General features: G+C 27.4%; 2 protein-coding genes across 4 annotated transcripts in view; one reads left to right on the top strand and one right to left on the bottom strand.

Annotated features, from left to right (window-relative positions):
• The window catches only part of LOC122504336 (E3 ubiquitin-protein ligase RNF181-like), a 250891-nt gene that overhangs the window by 11354 nt on the left and 219470 nt on the right, over window positions 1–20067 (bottom strand). The window lies entirely within an intron of this gene.
• Window positions 1–20067, top strand: part of LOC122504311 — a 144043-nt gene that overhangs the window by 11582 nt on the left and 112394 nt on the right. The window contains exon 1 of one of the 3 annotated variants that reach the window (XM_043615381.1): window positions 6318–6870. The exons of 1 other annotated variant lie outside the window; for it this stretch is intronic. The gene's annotated coding sequence lies outside the window, so the exon portion shown is untranslated. Of the gene's footprint in view, window positions 1–6317; window positions 6980–20067 lie in introns of those variants that run through there. One more of the 3 variants, XM_043615373.1, reaches the window with a different exon arrangement.

Raw genomic sequence — 20067 nt, 5'->3', positions numbered from 1 at the left:
TCCTATTTTTGAACTGATGGATGTGAGGTAAATAATTTTTAGACTCTGAACGAAAGGGTTATTCACATTTCGATGTGATAGAGAATAACCATTTCTATAAAATAATTAATTAAAAAAATTAATATTTTTAATAATAATAAATAATAATAATAATAATAATAATAAATAAAATAATTATTAAATAAATAAATTTATTATTTAACAAAATTTAATAAAAACATTTTTTTTATTATTGGTTTTTTAATGGCAGCCAATAATATGCCAATAATGGTTTGCCAATTATTGGCATCGGCGTGGACATCCCACGATTTTACCATTAGTGGTCCATTATTGGGTGCCAATAATAAACCTAGAGAAAACCAATGGCTTCCAATATTGGGCCATTAATGCACCAATGGTAGACTAATAGCCATTTCCCATTGGGACTTTATCTTTTCAAGACGGAACAGTTTTATTTTTAAATATTAAAATTCATCTTATTCCTGTCTTAAGTATGATTTATTATTGATAAACTATGAGTTCTATAAACAATTCTAAAAACAACAAATTGGTTTAATAAATAATGAATATAGGTTTCATGAATTACAACTATGGATTTAAATAATGTTATATTTTATTAAGAGAAAATGAAATGTAGTTACAATTTTGGTTTTAACAAGTCATAAATTGTGTTATTGTTAAAATATAATACGTGACATTATTTTATTCTAAATTTTAAATTAAAAACTAAGTGAGCGACTTTACCCCGAGTGTATTCCTCACATTTCAGAATAAATTTAATTAAATCTTTTTGAAATAAGACAAAACCATACATGTACTTCGAAGAAGGACATCCAATAGCAACAAAAAAAATTTGCCAAATAAATTAAGACTCAAGAATAATGATCGAAAAACTTAAAAATCCAAAAAACGTTTTTTTTCTGACACCTCTAAAAACATTTGATCGCCTCTGATTCTATGTTGAATTCATGAAACTAAACGAAAGTTCGTTAATATAAGTTGAATGTTAAATACTATTCACAGTACCAATATCTCCATCTTAAGTTGAGTTCATAGCGTTAAATCGCTAGTGAGCGGGTTTCCACCAGTCTCCTCTAATTATTAAATTTAGAGATTTAATTAAGGTTCTGTAAATTCTGGTGAAAGTTTTAAAATTATGACAAAGATTTCTACAAATAATGGTTTTATCTTCATCCACAAATAAACTGTAAAAAGAGGGAGTTAAATTTTAAGTCTCAATAAGATTCTGTAAAAATCGCACCATTTAAAATTGAAGCAAAAGGAGTAAAATTTAGAGAATTAGAAATTTACTCCTCTACATTAATTTTTTAAAGTAAATGAATCGTGTATTTCAAACAGGGGTCAAACTAGGATTTTTTTTCAAATTTCACTATTTATATTTTTTGCATTATTACATACTCGTTAGTCTTTTAGCAAATAGAAAAACTTTATCGAGGTATTTTTAGCTTGAACAAAAAGTATCCCTTTAGAAATTAATTTTGAAAAGGGATTAACTCTGTGCGGGTTTTTAAACATGAAGTTGTCTTTTCACTTGCTTAACGTTAATTTATAACCTACGAGATTATTATTTTGAAAGTACAATTCTAAAGTAATTTAATATCATAAGTTCAAGCAGCTCAGACAATGAGAAATAATAATAAAAATAATATTTCTTTATACTAAAACGCTTAATTAATGACCTATATTATTAAAACGATTAAATTTGTTCCATAAATTTCGAAAAGGGTTCAATTCTGACAACTATAATATCAATTTTCTCCAATCTACTCTCATTTAGGACAGTTATTTTAACATTTGTTCATGTAACATAAGAGCTATGTGATTATTAAAAAGAGTTTGATCCTTTTTAATTAAAGCTATTCTTATCCCGATTAATTCACTTTTGGATTTGCTTTTTAGCTAAAGAAACTTTAGGTACTCCTAACTCTGGATGCCATTTACTCTCTAAATATTTTTCAGTTTTTTTAAACTTTGTAGTTTGCTCTAAACGGGAAAATTCGCAGAAAATTCTGGGGAAATATTTTAACACTAAAATGGATTAAAATAACCTGCAACTCTTTAATCCATCAAGGGTTAAAAAATCCATCAAAAGATTATTTTTTCAAAATATTGTAGAAATGATTTAGTTTTGATTAAGACACATTTTTTTCATTGAAAAAATGAAATCAGAAATTATTTTAATCTTTTTGGATTTGGCAACTCTTTTTAATAATTCTTGGTTAAAAAAGATGCTGTACACTTTAAAATTTTCAAAATATGTCTAGAATTTTTTTAAGTTTTATTATAATAATATTATTATAATAACAATTAGCTCTAAAGTTAATTTAAAAACAAATCTGCTTCTTTTTTGAACGTTATATCAATACTTTATGCACTAAAAAAAAAGTTATCATATTTTATAAAAACTATTTTGCAATTTTTAGAGACAATATGACAAAAAGCAAAATTTTTATTATAAAAAATTCTAAATTCTAGGTATTTTTAGGTTTTTCACAGGTCAGGAAAGTTAGGGAAAAGTCAAGTATTTTTATTGAAAGTACTGGAAAAAATTAATTTTTTAGAATTGATAAGAAAATTCTGAATTTTGGCGTCTTTTTTCATAAACTATGAAATTATCACGAATTCTAACACGAAACCATCAATTTTTTCTATTCCTGTCAATAATTTCTTTTTAAATAATTTAATTCTTGAAGAATTATTATAAAATTATTATTTGTAAATTATTTAATGCATAATTTTACTTAAATATTTTAAAACTAATTCAATTTTAAAAGACTTACGTTTACAATTTTCATAAATAAATGAACTTCAATTATGTTCAAAAATTGAAGAAAATTCTCGTCAAAATTTCAATTATCTTGATAAATAATAATAATTCCTCTGCGAAATTCAATTATTTTCAAATATTTTAATCAAATTCTTGTCAAAATTTCAATTATTTTCAAAAAATGTATATTTTAATAAAATTTTCTAAACAAATTCAAAAATTTTAAACATTTTTTGATAAAATTTTACGCATACATTTCATTATGTTCATAAATAATAAAAATTTTAAACCAATTTAATTATTTACAAATTTTTCATAAATTTCTTCCTAATAATCCCATTATTTTCAAAATAATTACATTTTTTGCAGAAATTTAATTATTTTCACAAATAATAAAACTTATTGCTGAATTTCAATTATTTGTAATACAATTTTAATCAAATTTCTTGAAAAATGTAAACATTCTTAAAAAATTCATTAAAATTCGTCGAATTTAAATTATTTAAAAATTTGTTGATAACATTCTTTATAAAAAATCAATTTTAAGAAACATTCAATTATTTAATAAATGATTTATTTTTATATTTAAATAATTCAATTCTTGTAGAATTCTTTAATAAAAATTGATTTAAAAATGAATTTCATGTTAAATTTTAGATAATAATTGAATATTAGGTAATAGCATTATAGCATGAATTTTTAGAAACAATTGAATTTTGAAAAGATTTTAAAATTAAAATTTCTTTTTAAAATATTTAAAGTTTTTTTTTCTAATGTATAATATATTTAATTGAAGAATTGACAACACTGAAAAAATTACAATTCTAAATTTAAGAAAAATCTATACTTAAATATTCGCCCACTTAATGTAAGTGGGGAATATTCTTGGCGCATATATTTAAGTAGATTTTCTTAAATTAAGAATGTATTTTTTTCAGTGAAATAATCGAAATTTCGTAAAATTGAATTGTAAACAAATGGATTCGAAAAATCTGAAAGAACTTTTTCAAAAATTATTAAAGATAATAATTTATTTAAAGAAGAAAATTAGTTAAAAATTCTAGAAAATATAATAATTAAATTGAAATGTTAAAAATAATTTTGAAAAACACTTACGCAGTAACAATATTCTTATAATATAAAATAATAATTGAAATAATCGAGTGTTTGACTCGAAGTGATCGATATCTGGGTAGTTCTACAAACGAAGGACGAAAATGAAGAAAATTTTGGCACAATATTTTTTTACGTTCAGGTTTTAAAAAGTAGCCAGTCAAAAAAATAAAAATTGTAAATTTTACATCTTAAGCACATGTGAATTCCGTCAGAAAGTGCCAGGAAACTGAGAACCAGGAAACTGAGAATTTGGTCATTTTTCGTCTAAAAAATTGAAAAATAACGCTTAATAACAAAATAAAGCATACTGGTCAACAGGGAATAAGGTTCTACGACACCTCGAGCAACAAAAGTATAAAAACATAAAATATTTTTTTTTAAAATACGTGCCAGGAAACTGAGAATTTGTCTGACCAAATGGCCATTTCGGTCACAAAGTATGAACAAAAAGTTTTGAACGTTCAAATGAACGAAATATTTTTTGTTAAAAATATTTTCATAGATTATTGATTACAATTCAAATTAAAAACTCAAATTTTACAGTTAGAAACATTATAATTAATTTGTTTAATAGTGACGCAAAATTATAGTAATAAAAATTTAATTTGAAGAAGAAATAAATAAATTTCGTTCATTTGAACGTTCAAAACTTTAACCTCCTCACAAAGTACACAATTTTAGTTAATTGATCTGCAAGTTAAATAAGATGCAAGCGATATCATATTTAGTTAACCTTTACTAAGCACTGTGAAAAATGGTGAATTAATCGGAATGAAAATTCTTAATATTTTTAACGTTTTTTATGATGCCAGGAAACTGAGAATTAATTCGATGGACAAAATTCAAGATAATATCTTTTAAATAAAATATCCAGTAATGTAACAATTATTTTAATCTTTGTAAAGTACAACTATTTGAAATTATTATCCAAGTGTAAATTTTCATTTAATCGCTTAAAAATAATATTTATATAATTTATTAACTTTCATTTTCACATTGGGACATGCCAGGAAACTGAGAATTTAGCACTTGAATGCTTATTTTTTGCAAAAAATATTTTTTGAAACCGGGTAACGTTTTGTGGCATAATAGTAATCATTAAGCACTACAGTTTCCATTGAAAATAATTTTATTTTTTTCAAAATTAATGTAAAAAACAACCTTGGACATAATATATTCCCTCGTTTGTAGAACTACCCATCTTTATGTTTTATGATATATATTCTTATAATTTATTGAATATCAAAAGGTTTAAAGTTGAAAGTTTTTAAAATCTTAATTCCTTTAGAAAAACAAGAAATAAATTAAATATAATTATTTAAAAAAAAAACTATATTGATGTTTTCGGATAATTTTACAATTAAAGAAATTCGTAAATAAAGGTAATAGAACTTTTTTTTGAGTATCTAATAATTTTTAGAGTGTATCAGAATATTCTTTAGCATTAGGGAAAAAGTCACAATTTATCTGGAAATCAGGAAAAAGTCAGGGAAAAACAAAATTAAATTTTTGTAGAACCCTGATCTTTTCATGGCTGTAAAAAATTTAAGAAGTATATAGCAACGGAGTACGGAGTATAAATTTTCGAGTTAAAAATCTACTTTAAAAGTGGGTTAAACAGGAGAGTGAAATAAAAAGAGTTGATCATTAACTTCCTTGGGAGTTATTTCTCAGTTACATTTAGTGAAATAGTTATAATTGAGAAGTAAAATTTTAACTCTAACTCCAAAAAAATGCGACTTTTATATATAATCCCATTAGGAGTTACAAGTGTTACTCTTTTTTCTATAGGGTCAGCTGATCATATTATGTCTCTGAAGTTCTGAACATTCAAATGAACGAATATAAATTTGTTTATTTCTTCTTCAAATTTTATTGGAATAGTATTGCGTCAACTGTTAAAAAATTAAATTATAATGAAGATTCTAAGTAATTAATTTTGTTTGTGCTTTTTATAGCAATCAGTAATTTTTGAAAATATTTATATTGGCAAAAAGTTTCATTCATTTGAACGTTGAGAACTTGTGGATTATATCGCATTTTGTACCGGAATATATAATAGTTAACTTGGAAGCTTTAATGCTTCTCAATTTATAGTCAGACATTAAATTATGATTTATCAATCACAGTAATTCTAACATAATTTACAGAAGGTAGAAATTAGATTTAAAATTTCACTTTAATTTTCTGAAATTTGACCTAAAAAGCCTGAAAGAGAACTAAAATTTCAATTTTGTGCTCTAATTAATAGAAATATGTGGGAATATATATTTATTATGTTTATTAAAATAGACAAAGAAGATGGAATTTTGGAACAATTCAATTAAAGAAAGGACAGTATAAATTTTAATCTGGTATAATACTCCTATGATGATTTTATTACGTCCATTCCTAGACTGCACGTACACATGCACACAATGATATTGTAACAGAGTATATGTATATCGTGTACCCTCAATCGAGTTTGTGCTGCTGGAGGACTGGAAATGGAAATGTAGTGGGAGTGGGAAAGAAACTAGACTTTCAGTGCACAGTGCAGGCTAGTACAGTACCGACTGTGTTGTCGTTCGCTCGCCTCATCCTTGGTACGCAGTGTGTTCCATTTATATATCGGTTCTTCGCGCGTGCTCCAGTGGGTGGGAAATTCATGAGTGCATGTGTCTTCTTTGTCAGAAAAAGAAAATTTATCCGCCAAAACTCTTTCGCTAAAGAGTGGCGCGGGCGAGTCCACCTGTTAACATGTATAAAAGTATATAATGTCGATAGTTTGAAATATTGTGAGTAAGAAGTGTGTGTGCTATGATCAGCGACGTCACTACCGCGTGCAGTTAGTTCTCTCTTCTCTTTCTCTTCGCAAAGTTCTCAAGTTGTTCAGCTGGAGTTTTGCTTTGGCTTCAGCCAGTGTCAGTGTGCGTTTCTCCATTGCATCCTCCAGAGAGTGTGTCTTCGAACATCCATATCATACAGTGAGTGTATGCGAGTGTGTATATTGCAACCCCCTCAACGAGAGATGGACCCGCTATCTTGACACACGAGAGCACTGCCTCAATTCTCTCGCCACTGTCACATATACTAGTAGGTTAAATGTTTGGATCTCTTCTATTATATAGAAATTAGACGCTCCATGTTTTATAGTCGAGCAGTGTGTTCGACTTCTTTAATGCGTGTCATGCACTCGAGGATTGTAATAAGTACCGTGTGCTTATAACTTGCGGAGGAAAACAAAAAGCCACTCTTGGAATGTCATTGAAATCCTACCGCAAAGTCCTGGAAAAGGGCAGGGAATGAGGTTAATCAGAGATCTTCATGATACTTGAGGGGTGACATGTCATAAAAGTATAAAACCCATTTGGAATCAAGTTGAAGGTTGTTGCGTTTAAAGGACGAGAAAATGCTGTTCTTTCAAGGTGTCTTTTTATTGAAGGCAGCATTTTTTCCCTTTAGGTTGCAACTAGTTGAACATAGTATTAATTAGCCATTAGTTTTTGATGCACTGAAACTACTATTAATTGACACTATTAACAACTGTCGGACTTTTTAACTACTCTGGCAACTTTTATTAGGATTTAAAGTGATGCCATCATAATTGCTAACTATGTTGATTTGCAATTATTTAGAAATATCTCAACCATTAGTCTGATGAAACTTTCATTAATGACACAACCCTTAAACTTTGATCATTAAACCTCAAGTTATATCTCTATAACCATGTCATTATTAGGAAATAGATATCACATTTATTGCACTGAAACTATTAGGTATACTGCTATATTTAAATTTATAATTGAGAGTTATTTATATGCACCAAAATCGTAACTGTCTTTTGGAAATCTTAAATCATTATAACACTTTTTCAAAACAAGTATAGTATTCTTATTAAGTGCACTAAAAATTGAATATATTTATAATACAAACTAGCATTGAATAGTTTGAAAATTCTGCTTATTACAAATGTAATAGTCACTTACATCTTTATGCTACTGTTGTTTAAAATACTACGTTACAAAGTTTTAAACAAGTATTTCAAATAACCGTCAATTTAAAACTAATATAAAAGTAAGATAAGTCCTGCATAAGACCATTAAATATCTGATCAAGATCACTTTAATCCAACTTTGATCGTCTCGATAAGTATTCGGTATAATAAAAAGCATATCACTTTAATGTTAAAAAATGCCTGGTAATTTCTTATTCAAAGCATGAAAGCACTACAAGTGATCACAGTAAAAAGAAAATCTTATTTTAAGGCACGAAAGCTGCCTTAAATTAAGATGCAACATTTTTAAGACAGTCAATGTTGAATTTACGCACGTTTTTCGTATTCTTTAACATTATAGCAGACAGTGTTGAATTTAAGGCAGCTCTTAAATTAAGATTTACTTTTTACTGTGATACGCTATTTAAATTGAACCCAACTTTTTTTGTGTACAGAATAATACTTCAGTTCTCTTATTATTTTTTGGAACAGTAAAAAGAGTCCTCGGATTTCAACCATTTTTCATGCTAAATTTATGATCTTTAAAGCAGTAAATCCCACAAAGACAATGACAGACTTGACTCAAAATTAGGATGCACGTGCAGATTTTGTTTTTACTATAATGATTAGAAACGTGTTCAGAATCAATTTCTTCTTGCGCGATAATTGAAACACCCTTTTAATATGTTGTATTAGTATAGGAAATTGACGATATTGGCAGTATTTAACCGTTTATGAAAATTATTGGTTTTTTATTAGGATTGAAATCTTGGTTTGATATTCGATTAAACGTTAAATAGTATAACTGATTCAATTAGAAGTATCTTACAGTTTTATTTACAATAATATTGTATTATGAAAGGCAAATAAAGTTGAAATATTATGATACAAAAGTTTGGAACGTTCAAATGAACGAAATTTTTTTTTATTCATATTTTCAAATTTTCTATTGGAAACTTCTTAAACCAATGCCAGAATACAAAATCCATTGAAAAAACAAAAATTTTTAAACAACAGGGGTGACTCTTAGAACTTTAATGTTAATTTTTTGACCACTTTTCTCTTAAAATATTAAATAAATTAAGCTAGTTTTTTGTGAAAAACTCTAAAATATAATAAGAAAGAGCACTGTAGTACATAATTTTTGATAATTAAAAATTAATTATTATAAATCACTTTGAAATTAACAGTTGTACCGGTCATTCTTAACATCACATTTCTTAAAATTTAAAAAGTATTTTATAATATTACATTTTTTAATTATTAAAATTTTAGCACCACAGTCCCTTTCCTCATTATGTTTTAGAGTTATTCACAAAAAACTAGCTTAATTTATTTAATATTTTAAGAGAAAAGTGGTCGAAAAACTAACATTGAAGTTCTGACAGTCACATATGCTGTTAATTACCCAGTTAAGTTAGAAAGATCAATTCTATATTCGATCTTGTTTCATATTATTAATAAGTAAATGTTTATTTATCTATTTATATATATATATATACTACTACAGGGTTGCTACAATGTCTCGAAACCTGATGAAAAACCTGGAAATGTCAGGGAATTTTATTTTGTATGGAAAAGTCAGGGAGAAATAAAAAAAACCACCTGGAAAATAATTTTCTGTTAAAATTATGTTGATTTTTGGCGAATTTTACCGAATTTTACCATGAAAAGGTATCCTTTGGTACCTTTTCTGTTAAGGAAATTGACTGTAAACAAGAGACTATTAATAGAAGAGGTTAATCTAAATGATAAACAGTTAAAAGTTATATAAAAACTATAAGTTTTTATATTTTCGAGATTTAATTTTAAATCATGTTATAAACACAGACCAAAATAGTGTATGTTAAATACACACGTTTTTACATCGATCTCATATCGCAAATTAATAATTTTTAAAATACTATGATAAACAAAATATAATATACGTGTTGTTAAAAAAACATAAAATTTTTAAATATTATATTTTCGCCAACGAAAAAATGTTTAAAACTGAGTTATTGTTCTATAAATAAATAATATAACAATAAAATATGCTATGTTTTGATAAATTTTGTTTTTGAATTAATTACTTTTTATATAAATTCCACTTATAATGTGTATGGAAAAATATTATTTGAGATCTGGAAATCCTGGAAAAGTCAGGGAATTTCATTCGAGAAAAATTGTAGCAACCCTGAATACTAGTTCTTTGTAAAACTTATATTTGTCAGAAATTATTACATAAGTGTCATAAAAATAGTCATATATCTAATATCATCATCCGTAAAATTACTGCGATCTTAAAATAAGTATATTTGGAACAGTAACTTAATTTACTTTGAAAATGGGTTATGATACTTTTAAAAAGTTAAATTAAAGATAGAAGGGAAGTTACCTAGTTTTGAAGAAGTAAATGTGACTTGTTTACGTAGAGAAACTCGTTTGTACGAATGCTGCATTCAAAAATAGAAATAAGTAAAGGGTTGATTGAAAAAGTCATCCAATTAGATGAAATCCGAAGCTTTGTTTTATGCAGCGTCATTTTCGAATTTAAACTACGATAGGAAATCAATTTTCATCCTGAGAGAAGAAAGAAACCCCTTTATAGGAACATTCTTCTTGGATGAATAATTTCAAGTGATGATTTTTATAAAAAAATATGTCTCTGTTTAATAAAAATGTAGAGTAAAGGTTATTTAGAATTTATTAAAGAACAAATATTTGGTGTTTATTTTTAACTGCAATAGCTACTTTTCGATTATATATCATTCAATTAAGTTATATAGCGGATGGAATATGATAATGCTTTATTAAATAATATTCATTTATTAAAAAAATAAAAATTCATCATGTAGTCTCTTTTATTGCTTTCAAATATAAAAATAAGATTTTACATTTTTGTAAACTCATCTAATTTGCCTTGGAGTCCATGTTTGCTTACAAAGAAAGCAACGGAATAGTTTAAAATCTAAAGTTTAGCAGTAGATAACATCATCAGGTTCATTATGATGTTTTCTTAACTCGAGGGAAGATGTTTTTTGGTTTATTTAGAAAACAGAGTGTTAGAATTTAAGATTGATGTTATACTAAAACTTGTTCTATTTTCTTGTATAATATTAGTAAACCAATTAGTTTATAATGGAACATTAAAAAAATGAAGTCTATAATTTTTAAGAAAAGAAAACATTTAGAATTTGTAAAAATCAACCTGAACGAAATAGCATTTTCTTTCTGATAGAGAATTTGTTTTTTTAACAAAATAATAGGTATAAAATTTAAATAGTTGAAAATGTTACAAAATAGCCATTAATTGAAATTGACAACAATAAATTCACCTTTGTTTAAAATTAGAAATTCTTCAATTACAAAATTTGTATTAACATTTAAACTACAATTGTTTAGAAGTTACTGTAATTAATTAGAATAGCTATTTTTGTAATCATGCAGATTTACATTTGCTTACATTTAAAGCCTTTTGTTTCGAAATATTGCAAAACTGCGTCTCATAAAAAAGGTAACATATTCTTTATACATATAGCTTTTACCATATACAAAAAGAAAGAAAATTATCGCTTGAATTTGACTCATCCTGTTGCGATTAATTCACTTAGCGTTATACGATTTCAATAGAATTTCATCAGTCCTTTTGAAAACTTTGTTTGTCACGAAACAATTCGCACCTGACAACTTGCTATGACAGCTGCAGGTGCTATTTTACCTCTCTTTTAAGAACGTCTGGGTCGATTCTGCATTGCGTGCCTTATAACATTATCAGTAAAGAAAAGAAGAACAATAATTTAATGGAGGTAGAGGAAAGAAAAAAGGGTGTCACGAAAGAAAAATGTAACAAGATGAAGAAAAAGGTACACACAAAAAATAAATAAAGAAGAAGACAAGAAAGGGATGAGACAAAGAAAAGTTTGTCTACGACATTGAGCTCAAGGATGAAACTTGTTTTGGTTGCTTCTTCTCTGTAACCAGAAGAAGAAAAAAAACGTTAGTTATTCTGAACTGCATATCGGTGATACGCTGACACGCAAGAAAAACGAGTCACTAAGGATTTAATTCGAGTTCTGAAAGAAAAAGCACACTGAAGATGAAAGTAGAACAACAAGATTCATCTCGAAAACTATCTAATTACTCGGAGAGTATTCCTGAGCCACATTAAAATAACGCGCACATGGAATGATGGGATAATAACAATTTCAAAAATTAAAAGACTTTCATGCTAAACTTTTTTACATTATTATCATCATCATCATCATCATCATCCATATATTGAAGAAACATTAAAATGAAAGTACATTAGAATTAATTTTGATTGATAATCACTTTCTGCTTGTCACTTATTTAAATGCAAATGACAAGATTTCTTCAAGCTTTTTAAGATGTTAATAAACTAATTCCGAATATTCATCCTCATCAAAAGTTTCGGAATTTTAACATAAATCATTCTGTACCGTTTAAGAGGGAACTGATGTAGACCAAAATGTATCTACAGTTGGAAGTAATTATTTCTCTGGTATCTGAGCCTCTCTATGTCGATCAAAGGATTAACTATTCAAATGCTTAAAGGTCAATGCAATTTAACTGGAATCTAAAATTAATGACTATGATGGGTCCAAAGAAACTGCATCAACGTTATAATTAGATAACGCTAATTTTTAATTTATGATCAACAAAACTGAAACTGTCTGCACTCTTTAAACATGTAGTAGAAACATCCAAAGAAAAGATTAGAAAGGACGTAATTTGGAAATCGACAAATGGAAAACAAAAATGTCTAGCGAAATCGTAATCTTCCCCCCTTATATTAGCTTCTAACAATCGTACAGTGAAATCAAACTAATTAACTTAACTAGAACATTGCAAAATGAAAATTAAGAAATCGTTGCTATGCTCGGTAATTACAAAAATGCATTCATTTCTTTTTTTTTTTGTCTTTTATCATGCGTAAATAAATGAGGAAAATATCGAAAATTGTGCAGAATAACATTTGATTATATTTGGTTTGAAATTTTTCAATTTGCAAGTTTTTAAGTTTATTTTCTCCTATTTTGAAATAAATAAGTTTAAAAGAAACTCATTCCAATAATAGTATACAGAGAATAATTGGTTAAAAGTTTAATAAAAATTCATAGAAAATTGAAGTATAAAACCATCACGGAATGTCATTTGAATAAGTAAAGAATCTAAACTGTAGTAACTATAATGACAAAAGTACAACTGTTTGTTTCCTATCCTAGACGCACAAATATCGATTGTAAACGTTGTTTCAACGAACCCTTTCTATGAATCACGTCGTCAGTGACTGTTCGTGTTGGTATAATGCCATTGCTGAGCCTCCGTAATCATGGGGGCAATTCCCTGACATACAACCATATGGGGGTAGAGCTAATATATATACATATATATACTTTTAAACAGGAAAAGTACATCCTGGCACTCCTATGGGTACTTTGTACCTTAAAAATGCCCTTCGTTCTTTTCCATTCCATAGGCACCAAAGCATACGTGTATCGTTTATGGGCTACTCCCCTATTGGCTTGAACATTTTTTTCGTGTAGGCATCTCTATATATAAATTTATATGGCTTCCCAAAAGTAAATCCCATAAAACTCATATAATTTTTCATTGGATCCGATACTAAAGCGAAATGTAACTGTAAATCTGTTTGATACCTTTTTCATTTTTAGGAGATATAAAGAACTCTCTCGTTTCAAAAGCTGAAATTTATTTTCAAATTGTTTTGATTTATTTTCAAAATTTTTTGACTCGCATTTTTATGGCCTTTTTTATTTTAGACAAAAATTTGTTATTAATTACTCTGTGAGTTTTTTTTTTCATGTAGAAAGATAATTTTCCAGTTTTCAATACTTTTATTTGAAGACAAAAAAATGGAAACATTCAATCTAATTTTTTCTTAGAATAGAATATAATACTTATGTAATAGAAACTTCCATAATTTTAACACATGAATAACACAGGCACACAAAAAAAAAAGTAAAAACCCAAAGGTCACACCCCCCTAACCCCATGTTTTTGGGGTCGCTGAAACCGAATATGACCATTAAAATTTTTTTTCATCGGCCATTTTCCCGCTACCACCCCTTTACACCTGCTCCCGGGGGTTGGAATTTCAGTTTAAAAAAAAGTGGAGTAGGGTGTCTATTCCTATGTTTTTTGGGTCGCTAAAACCAAAACAGACTACCAAAAACAAATTCTTTCCTCCCCTCACCCCCTACAACCCCCTTAACAACCCCGGGGTGAGGGATCGAAATTCGAATTTTCACGAAAAGTCGATTACGGTGTCTAAACCTATACGTTTTTTGGGTCGCTGAAACCAAAAAAGACTACCAAAATGAAATCCTTTCCACCCTCAACCCCCTACAACCCTCTGCAATAATTTCTTATAATTAATATTTAATTTTCAATTTCCCAAAAATCAATCCGTTTTATTTGAAAAAAATTATTCCAGAGGGTTGTAGGGGGTTGAGGGTGGAAAGGATTTCATTTTGGTAGTCTTTTTTGGTTTCAGCGACCCAAAAAACGTAGGTTTAGACACCGTAATCGACTTTTCGTGAAAATTCGAATTTTGATCCCTCACCCCGGGGTTGTAGGGGGTGAGGGGAGGAAAGAATTTGTTTTTGGTAGTCTTCTTTGGTTTTAGCGACCCAAAAAACATAGGAATAGACACCCTACTCCACTTTTTTTTAAACTGAAATTCCAACCCCCGGGAGCGGGAAAATGGCCGATGAAAAAAATTTTTAATGGTCATATTCGGTTTCAGCTACCCCAAAAACATGGAGATAGGGGGGTGTGACCTCTAGGTTTTGACTTTTTTTGTGTGCCTGTGTAATTGAAGCAACTATAATATTATTTTGTGTATTGTCACTTTCAATATTGATTCAAGGCTGAGAGTGTAGAAACAGGTGCTTCAAATTTTGAACCAATATTGGCCCAAAAGATTTAATTTAAAAAAAATTAAAGATGAAACAATCTTTATGCATGTTAAAGTGATTTCTAAAACAAATCTTTTCAGTTTTGCAGGAGTGAGTTCTTTTTACCGTTAATTTTATAATCAATAGAAGAAAAAATAAAAAAACGTTTATCTCGAACAAGACTAAGAATGATCTATAGTGTTAAATCTTAGGCTTGGCATTGATTTTATAAACTTCCAGTAGCCCAATATTTGTCCAACCTTGATATCTTCCAAATTGAATTAATATCTTGCCATCAAGAACTGTCCAATTTTACGCCAATTAGTCAAAACTATAAATTTGTTAAACTATTGTTAACTCAATTTTCCATTAATTGCTGTTATTAAAATTTGAAAATACAAATAACTAAAAAATGAACCATTGTAAAATACAAATACCATTGTTGTAACGTATAATTATTAATGAAATTTTCATTTATTTAAAGTAAAAGTTGATTCTTCGTTAATTTATCTTAACTGCAAATCTAAAACACATTCTAATTCCTATTTTAATAACAATTATCCTTAAAATTACCATTTTATTCTCGTGCTCCTTCGATATTATAACATTTTCAAAAATGTATAAGCCTCGGCACACTTTAGATTATGTGAGCTGATAAAGTCTTCATTGACTTTCGTTAAAAGGAGAAAGATAATTTCTTAACTGATGTCGGACATTGATAAAGATGTTCCGGTTATTGTCAACATTTTCAAGTTCTAATTTAATTGTAGAAAAGTGAAATTCTGACAGATTTTGAGCAATCCGTGTGGCCCGCTTTTCTTTTCTTTAAAGAGGAACATCACTTATATATCACTTATACATATATCACTTTCTATATATATCACTTTTCATCACTTTCGCTTAAGATCGAATTTATTCCAACTAAGAAAAAGAAAAGAATATAGAATAAATATTGTTAAAAATTTACGGTTATGATCACAAACAAAGGCAGAGTGGCCTTGATCAGATTAAGATTAGGTTATTTCGTTAAATTAACTGAAAATTGTTGTGCACTTACGGGAACCTTATTGTCATTCACTGTTAAATGATGCTATTACATTTTTTTCGACATTTTGTACTAATTATTATACTTATGCCTTTTACATTTTTTTCACTTTTCTTTTTTACTTTTCCATTTCTTTAAGATTGTAATCTTTTATCTGCTCAATTTTGATCTAAATGTCTTTTTTACATTCTGTTGAAGTTAATGTATTTAAATTTTTAAATTTAATTTGGTTTTTTCTAAATTTTATTATTATTTGTTTAATTTTGAACAATTAGGCAGAATTTTACTATGGAGTAGAAGGGAAATTACATACTAAATATTCTGTAGAATTCTTTTAAAGTATTTTACATACTGAAATTACACTGGTTATATCTTCCTTCTTTGAAGTTAAAGTAATTTTCTTTATGGAAGCATGAGAAACAACAATAAATCAGATGATTGATCCACCGAAAAAAAAGAAAAGAAACGGAAGGAAAAAAATCTGTAAGCTGAACGAATTTCACTCTTGAGTCTTTTAAAAGTATTCGTAAAATAATGATCGACAATTGATAGGTAAAAGACTAATGTTAGATATCACAGCAATTTGAATATCAAGTTCCAGGAAGGAATATACAAAACTGATCGTAAATTACTAATTGTCGGTGCCTTTTCTTATCTGTATACATTCATCTTCCTTATATGCTAGTTCTTTATACAGAGGAGTCATAAAAAGAAAAGTTAACTAGAAAAGAGGTATTTTGTGTCATTGATTAGTTAAATTATATATTTTATATGCGCAAAGAAAAAGGAATTGTTAAATTTACCAAGTAGATTATTAGAACTAACTATTTGGTTTGTATTTTTCTAACCGAAAATTTCAGAATAAATGCAAATTTTTGAAAAAAATTTGTAATAAAAAATTAGATTTTTCAGTTCATGAATAAACAATCCGATATTGTGAATGTAAGAATTGTTTGTGTATATTTTTTTCTCTGAACTAAATAATATTATTTTTCGTTCCGTCCGGATATTTAAAGTAGGATACTGAAGAGGCGAAAGTTGCAGAAAGCATAACGCTCTAAAGGGTCTACGACTCTTCAGTTGGCGATTACTTACGGTTCTTTTAATTCAATTTTCACACGCAGCATCCGTTTCTTAAACTTTTAATTTCCTTTTTACTGTGTACCACGCACATAATGTGTTTTCGCAAGTAATTATTAGGAAATCATTATCATAACTTATGTTCACTGTTAAAACATAATTCCGAGTATATCTATTTTATAATTTATTTTATTATTTCATTGGAAATTCTTCTATTTATTTTCATTTTTATTCTGTTTTTAATTTTTACTTTTTAACTTGATCGTTCGATTCTAGTTGTAGTTAAAAATTTCTTAGTAATTATATGTTTATTTTTCAATGGTATTTGAGAGAGAAATCAGTTGATCGAGTAAGTTGGTGGAAGAATCGATTGTCACGGCCAACGATCTCTGTGATACGTCGCGTTGTTTCAAGTGTACCGAGTGACTCGTTTAAATCGATAGATTTACCTGTAGAACTTTTTTTTTTGCTTTTAAACAGAGTCGAGGTACTTTTATATATATCTTGAAAATCGAATGTCTCTTCTGTTGAAAATATAAATCTTTCACAAGCTCTAATGTCGATACGCGATATATTGCGTATAAAACATGTGTTCACGCGGTTAAATCGCAGAAACGAACTTATATATATATATATATATATATATATATATATACTTTGCGAGTACCGTTTGTCAAAACGGTCGTTCGCAAACACGACGGTAATATTCTCAACTCGAACGTCCTCACGTACAGTTACACACCTTGACTGTTATGAAATTAGCGATAAAATATTCATAAAATGTATTCTCATTTCTTTAATTATTTCCCTTTATTCCATAATGAAACTCAAAAAGGAAATAGGTATATTATTTCCTTGATTTTTGAAACTGAAATATTTCTACTTGACTTACAAATTATTCTTCTTGGTTAATAATTTAAACAATTTTTTACTAATTACAATAAATATACTAATTTATTATACTACAATAAATATACGATTGATGAAGGAAATGGAAGGCAAATTTTGGGACCTGTTTTAAAATTTTCTTTAAAAACATATTAAATCCAAAAATTGTTTATGCAAAGAATTTAAAAAAGATGAAATAATTAATAAATTAAACTACTTCTAAACGTAAAAGAAATTTTTTGAACTAGAAACATAACCAGATTTTCAAAACAAGATAAATAAATCTCTTGTAAAATTATAAAAGGTGTCGAATGCTTCGTCACTATATAATTAACTGCGAGCTGTTAACAAATTCATGAAAAAAACTGTGTATTTATTTAATTAGTATACAGTGTGCTAATTAGGAAGGTCGAAAGATTAATATTATTTTATGTATATGTGAATATAATTGATTAAAATCTACCATATATACATTGCCTTTTTGAAAGTATAATAAATTTAATGAATTTTTATTTGTACCTCATTACAAATAATGTTTCACTTGATGAAAACTGATTTTCATACATATGCAAGTAGAATCTTTTATAGGGAAAGAAATTTGCGGAAAATATAGTTTTAGATTAAAATTACAAAGTCAGGAATTATAATTCTTTTTTTTTACTTTTATTTTGTCCACAGGATTTTACAAATTTATGATTTCTCATTCCATAAAGTATACAACTATAGAATTTACGAGAAGTTTGCATGCCAAGTTTTAATTGCGCCTCCTTCGTCTACAAAGTCGTAATTAAAAGTGTGAAAAATAAATTGTATACACCAAAATGATGAATTGTTAAAGTTTTACTGAAGAAATTTGGCGTAAATTATATACATGTATATAGTGACAAAAAGAATTTCAATATTTTAAATTAAACGTGTGCTCGAGACAAAATGAAAACATATTATATAGAGATAAAATCAAAATTCTTTCCTCAGGTGATAAATTATTACAAATAATTAAAATAAGAAAGTTTTGCAGACTTTGTGATCGCATTAATTAATTAGCCACTAGTTATGAAAATACACATTTAGTTTAATAATTTTGTAACAATTCCTATGTCAAAAAAAATTGCAATTGGCAAAGAATCATGATTTAGTATAGAGACAAATGGGTTTTATTAAGTCAAGACTTAATGTTAAGTGCCTTAAAAGTTTTTTTGATAAAGAAATGTAAAAATTGATAATTTCTCACTTGACTAAAATTTAAAAATCTGCTTCAGACCTTTATGATAAATATAAAATTTAATGAAAAAAAATTTCCCCCTTTAAGATGACAAATCGCTGTAAATGAGAGTAAAAAATGTTGGAATATATCGCATTGCACGTAAAATAAATATGAAAATAAATAAGTTTTTCGCTCGAGGAATATCTACAGTATTGTAGTTTAGAATAGTGACCCGAGTTTATAATACATGATAATCTAGAAATAACTTCTTGTGGCTTTGGGGACGATAAATTATGTTACATTTTGCTTGAGAAGGCTGAGCTTAATCGCCTTTAACAAATGACTATGCGAATCCTTTATATTTGAACTACATTAGTCTTCTTTTTCCCTTTCTTTTTTTTGCACCTTTCTCTAAAATTTATATAGTTTGAATCATGAAGTAAAAATCATGGTGTCTCTTTTTAATCAGAAAATAATAATAATGTATTTATAAAATTTGTGCATCAAGTTTTCTTTATTTAATATTGAAAATAAAACAAAAATTAATTAATTTTTCTCATTTCAGGATGGCCACATGTCAGTAAAGTCAGGGAAATGTCAGGAAAAAAATTTTTTGTCAGTAAAGTCAGGGAAATGTCAGGAAAAATTTTTTTGTCAGGGCAATTAAATAAGAAGGGAAATGTCGAGAAAAAAAATTTTTGTCAGTAAAGTCAGGGAAATGTCAGGAAAAATTTTTTTGTCAGGGCAATTAAAGAAATTAAGACGGTCATACAATACATTTTTTGCTCTAAACAAAAAAATTTTTGTCAGGGAAATTCGTTGTTATGTCAGTAAAATGTCAGGGAAATGTCAGGGAAATTGATAAAGTCAATCTTGCGGCCACCCTGCATTTAATATTACTATATATTCGGCTGTCAATAATAAAAATTTTTACTTATTTAAAAATCCAAATAATCTGATGTTTTCTTGGGGAAATTTTTTTTTCACAGGAATTGTGGCAGATTTAATTCGGAGATACAGTTAAATATTTTAACGCTTTCAAAATTA

Source organism: Leptopilina heterotoma, unplaced genomic scaffold (assembly GCF_015476425.1).
Source record: "Leptopilina heterotoma isolate Lh14 unplaced genomic scaffold, ASM1547642v1 Lhet_11, whole genome shotgun sequence".
In the NCBI taxonomy this organism is placed as follows: domain Eukaryota; kingdom Metazoa; phylum Arthropoda; class Insecta; order Hymenoptera; family Figitidae; genus Leptopilina; species Leptopilina heterotoma.
The sequence above is the reverse complement of the archived record's forward strand: the minus strand, read 5'-3'. Positions and strand labels throughout refer to the sequence as shown.